The sequence below is a fragment of the Staurois parvus genome, unplaced genomic scaffold (genome assembly GCF_062004578.1).
Source record: "Staurois parvus isolate SC_StPar_1 unplaced genomic scaffold, SC_StPar_1.0 ptg000017l, whole genome shotgun sequence".
In the NCBI taxonomy this organism is placed as follows: domain Eukaryota; kingdom Metazoa; phylum Chordata; class Amphibia; order Anura; family Ranidae; genus Staurois; species Staurois parvus.
In genome coordinates this window covers 7,906,166-7,912,250 of record NW_028317813.1, presented here as the reverse complement: position 1 = coordinate 7,912,250, position 6,085 = coordinate 7,906,166, and positions in this window count along the sequence as shown.

Genomic DNA, 6,085 nt, shown 5'->3' with positions numbered 1-6,085 from the left:
GCATAAATGGTGGGGGCACGCGCAGAGGAGCGGCCTTACTGGGGGCTGTGGAAGCAATCGGCCGGCTGGCTGCTTCCTCCTGACAGGCAGGAGTCTGCCTGTCAATTTCATACACAATCCCAGTGGCTGCAGCCATTGGATTGTGTGTAAACCCCCCACTGTCAGGTCCGTACATTGTATGGACCGGCAGCAAAAGCGTTAATGGTGGAGACAGCGCTGTGTATAATAGTTGTTAAATGTGTAGCACCCTCCTAAATAGGTGCTAGGTTTAGATAGATTTAATTTGTGTTTTGATACAAAAAGCATAACTTGCAATCTGTAATCAGTATTGCTGTGTTCTGCTACTTAGGTCTGCTCAATCTGCACAGCTGCTGCCAGCCTCATAGCTCCCTCTGCATCTAGAAAACTTCAGAAGTTGAAGGACAATAGAAGTTCCCAGGCATCAACCACCATGCGGCCTCCGGTGGTTGACCTGAGGGCCTGAATGCTGAGACCTGGGTTCTACTAAAGCTGACTGAGAGGCTATCTACTGGAGATCTGGTCTGGTATTACGGAGGAATGCAACCACCTGCTCTTGGCCCTTGTGAGTACAGATACTCTAAAGGATCTTAGAGACAGTGTGCTACTTAATCCCCCTTTGGTGCTAGGGAGTCAACTGCGGTTCTAGGCTAAAGCAGACACTGGCTGGTGTCCTGAAGAGCTTTGTCCACTTAATCCCCCTACCTAAAAGGACTCTGCTCTCGTTTACTACTACTACTACTGCTGCCTTAAAGCAGAAGTCTACTGTTTGCTTCAAGCATGGCCCTTATCATAGCTTATCCGAAACAATATTTAAAGTCCTAAACTGTTTTGGAGTATCTCACCTTACTCCAAGTTCTCCAAAAATAAAAACAACAAAAACAACTCCCCTAGACTAGTCATTGAAGAACTGTGTGAATGAGTCTAAGTGCCTAGTTGTGGGGCAAAGTATTTGGAGAAGACTTGGACAGTCTTGGATGCGGCTCCTACGGGAGTAGCGCTACTCATATGTTTAGGAAACCCTGTGTCTGTTACTAATAAGCAGCAATAACAAATTTATATAAACATTTGTTTTGATTTTTTGATTAATTATTGGGAGAAGTTTGGTGTATTAAATATATATCAAAGGTAAAGAGTGCGGGTGTACACATTTTTCACTTTTATGGTTGCCTCTTCCCTTGCAGGCATCCATACCTCTAAGATGTAGGCAAATGACATACCCTGCCATGCCTCCAGTGACACGGACCATGACAATTAATGTCCAAAAAATAATTGGATTAATCCACTTTTTTTTATAACTACCGTTCCCTTATTTTGGCTTTTCAAAACAAGAAATGGAAAAATGTAATATTTACATAAATGGTTTGTTGCTGTACAACACTTTTGATAGTAAAATAATACATTTTTATAAATATCCCTATATCAGGTTAAAAAGAGTAGCAACTGAGGAACAAAGAGGGACAGAAGGATTTAGTTCCAAATTAAAGACAGTTCAGTTGGGTGGTATGGGCATTCGCCAACTTTCTCCCTCCATTTACTTCCTGCCTCTTCTTCACCATCTAACCTTACTTTCTCTATCTGATTTTCACTTCGCCTCTAACCAGGGGATTTCCTCACCTTTCTGGGAAGGCATTGAACTGCCAATCTTTCTCACTGGCAGTTTTGAACAAAGAATGGCTGGATGCTTTCACTGTGTCCTTAACCACTTGCCTACCAAGGTACGTTTATAAATAGCATGGTAGACAAGTGGTTAAACCAAGCTCACAGCGGCTGGTACCAGCTTTAAGAGCCTGTGAAGGGCTTGCTGATAAAAGTGATCATTTTATTAGCAAGCCCTTCGTTGGCTCCTTAGGGTGCATTCACATTGAGAATGCGCCCTGTCTGTGATCAGCTGCAAGAACCCCACTGGGGGGCTACCGTGATTAGCTGTGAGTAGACAGCCCCATTGACAGCATGAGGAAGCCGCCGGCCCTCACAGCTAATCGCGCTCACTTGCATGTAATCGCTCAAGCAGGGATCACATGCGAGTGATCGGCCTTGGCTACAGGCATGTATTACGAGTTGGTGCAATTAGTTGAGAGAGCCATCAGCCTCCTATTGCTGACAATGGGGCTGCCTATTTGCAGCTAATCGCAGGAACCCCAGTTGTGTTTCTTGCAACTGATTGCAGACAGGGTACATTCGCAAGTCTGAATGCACCCTAAGGGTTTGTTCACACAAGAATCACACAAGAATGCAGTTCCTGTGTGATTCCTGTACAACACCCTGCAGTTCGATTTTCAGGCCAGTCAAATGAATGGGCTGAAATCGAATCTGATTGCACAGAAAAGCATTGCACTAAAATGCATGGAACTGGGATAGCATGATAACTGGTATATGCACTGCATTTGCAATCTTCATGCCCTTCAGAGGATTTACCCCTGACCAGGCCATTTTTTGTGATACTGCTTTGCGTTACTTTAACTGACAATTGCGCAGCCATGCAACGCTGCACCCAAATGAAATTTACCATTCTTTCCCCACAAATAGAGCTTTCTTTTGGTGGTATTTGATCACCTGTGCATTTTTTATTTTTTTGTGCTATAAAAAAGAAAAGACCAACAATTTTGAGAAAAAAATTAAACATGTCCAGTAAAAAAATTAAAAAAATCTAATTTCATCATAAATATAGGACAAAATGTATTCTGCTACATGTTTTGCTAAAAAAAATCCCAATACGTGTAAATTAATTGGTTTATTTGAAAGTTATAGCATTTACAAATGGCAGTGTAGTTACTGGAATTTTTCTTTTAACTAGTAATGATGGAGATCAGCCACTTATAGCGGGACTGCAGTGGGCATTCTGACACTGGGGGGGAACTGACTTGGTGTCACTGACATCTCCAGTGACACCAATACATTGATTAGTTCTAATAAAAAACACTGACACTGCACTAATGGCACTGGGCAGGAAGGGGTTAACATGTGGGGAGATCAAAGGGTTAACTGTGTGCTATTTCACTATGTTGACTGTGTGTGCTTCACTGTAAGCACACTACTTTGTGAGGCTCTGCCATGTAGAGCCATGCAAAGCAGTGTGCAGGAGCTGACAGGGGAGAGATCTGTGTTGTTTATATACAGGTTTCTCCCCCATCGGAGATACTCAGCAGTCAGCAGGTGCCAGTGAGTAATCAACTGCTGGGACTCAGTGATTAACAGCTGAGGCCGCGAATACATGATTTTGCACACCTGTGCTGCCCTGTAGCAGTATTTCTGCTATAGGGCGGCGCGGAACCAGTTAACTATGTATTGGCACCAGGGGTGGACTGACCATTTGGAAACTCGGGCACTACCTGAGGGCCCGGGGTCAGTAGTGGGCCCCATGAGATGCCCTTGGTACCTTTTTCATAGGCTTTTTTGAGTTTGGGCAAGGACACAGGAGCCCCATGATCCCCTATTGCCCGGGGGCCCCATGAGTTGTCAGTCCGCCCCTGATTGGCACCACAAGAGATTGTAATCATTTGTCCACCATACCATTTATACTTGGTAGAGCCTAAGCAATAAAAAGTACTTTTTAGGCTAGACAGGCAATAGATGAATTATTTTTCTTTCTTTCCACCACAGGTGAAAGGAAAGAAAATTGCTTGATTCCTCCATCAATACAGTCAGTGTTGGTGGGGGAATCCCTCCAGCAGAGCTATTGTATTTTGCCAGCAGGGAGCATTTCCGTCCAGCAGAACACAATGATTACTGCTAGTGGCTATTGTAAGCACATGTAAAAAATCCGACAGGCTTGTTGTACACAAGTCAATCCATTGATTGAAGTCTGTAGCTCTGGCTGTCAAAAAAGCAATCTGAATCAGTGTTTATAAAAACACTGCTCCAAGATACAAAGTAACATGTTGCTACTTTTGTATCATTCTGTTCATTCATCTGCAGATCACAAGGATGAACTGAGCTGCAGATGATGTCACTAAAAGCAATCTCATAAGTAACAAAAAAGATGTATTTTTTTTAAATAAAATGTTCCTTTGTTTAACCTCTTATTAAACCTTAGTTTACGCTGATCAGCCCTAATTACCCCCTATCTAACGCTAGCTGACCCTGGTTGGGAGGGGTGCTTACTGACCCTGACATTATCTGATGTCGCTAGTAGCACTAATAGTGATCAGTGAAAAATTCTACATACTGACACTGTACTAATGGCACTGGTTGGATGACGGGGTGATCAAAGGGTTAATAGGGGCGATCAAAAGGTTATATGTGCTAATCTAATGTGTGTGTGTGTGTAAAATATAGTGCTTTTACTCAGTGCCGTGTTCTCTCTTCTCTCCCTGGACCGACCAGGGGGGGCAGTGGAGGGCGCAGGCGCATTCACACCCCAAAATAGAAAGCCATGTAAGATTACGTCGCTTTGCCCAGAGCCGCTGCGCGCCCGCAAACTGCAGCTGTGGGACAATCACAGCTCACTAGGAAGAGAAGCTTCCTAGTGAGCTGTGATTTGTAACAACTTTGCTTACATTGCGATCATGTGATCTTCATTTCGCTGTGTCCGCCGGACGCAGCAGTCGCGTGGGGGGACCGATGTGCACCCACTCGGACACAGCGCCCCCCTGTGTTAGTACAGCCAGGGCGATGTACAGGTACATCGCTTTGCCTGTAGCTGCCGCCCGGCTGCAGTACCTTGCGGGCGGGCGGGAAGCGGTTAAAGCAGAACTTTCCCAATAACAACATAAATAATAATGTTCTTAAGCAAGAAACATGCATTCCACATTAATAATTATGCTACCAATATTAGTGTGTGCTTTACAGTAAATTACCTCCTACATTGTTCCTGTTTCTTCTTATCGGTGGCTGGCATTTTGGTGAAGCTGAGAGCCCTGAGCAGCAACAAATCTTTAGGCAATCAGCAGATCGGCCTCTAGTGGCTCTGATTTTCAGCACAATGCCAAAATGGAGAGCAACCGAGCATGTGCAGAGCAGGGGTGAAGGGTGTAATACTGGAGTTTAAATAGTATAGGCACTTATTTTCAATGTTTTCAATAGCTATACCTGCAAAAAGCGCCAGCCTGAAGTCATCTAGAATGACATCATTTTCTAACTAAAGTTCCACATTAACCTCTTGCTGCCCCGTCACAGTACATTTATTGCGGTAGGGGCGGCATGGCAGGTTCAGTCACAGTCATGTAAACATAAGTGACTGGATTCTTCCAGCTCTGTGGGCACGTGGAAACGCGCCCCCTGCAAACCTGCACTGTGATTGGACACTGTGCGATTTGTCAACAGGTTTCAGCCAATAATTTTGGCTGAAATTTGCTGTGTCCAATCACAGCCCAGAGTCCTGTGTTGACAAACACACGGGACTCTGTGTAAACAGAAGAGCGATCTTGCTGTTTCTTCCTCCTGAAAAGCAGGGAGGAAAAAAAAGCGAGATTTGCAAGTAAAAGCGGCACATATTACACACCTTACATATTATTAGGCTCACAATTACCCCCTTGATTGCCCCTAGATGTTAACCCCTTCCCTGCCCGTATCATTAGTACAATGACAGTGTACAGTATTAGCACTGGTCACTGTGTTAGTGTCACTATTGATGTCAGTGTCAGTTAGTGTACCTCTCAGCCACCGTCAGCTAGCGCCAGATTGCGTGCCACACAGTACCAAAAAACTCATCGATCACTGACATTACCAGTATAGCATCTATAGCTGTGCAAATTCCAGTATATATATATAGCATAGTTTGTAGACACTATAACTTTTGCACAAACTAGTTAAAGCGGAGTTCCAGTCACACTGTAAAAAAAAATAAACGTCAGCAGCTACAAAAACTGTAGCTGCTGACTTTTAAAAAACAGCTACTCACCTGTCCCACGATTCTGCGGTGTCCTCCCCACAGCCCATTTCACCAGCTGTCTGGTCATGCAGCTTCACAGCCGGGTGCCCACTGCGCATGCACGAGTAGCGCTGCGCTTCCTGAATGGCCCCGTTGTCTTCTGGGACCTGTCACGTGTCCCACAAGACTTCGGGGAGGGAGGGAAGGAGGACAACTTCTGCTTCCGATTGCCTAGGCGATCACAGCAGAAGTGGG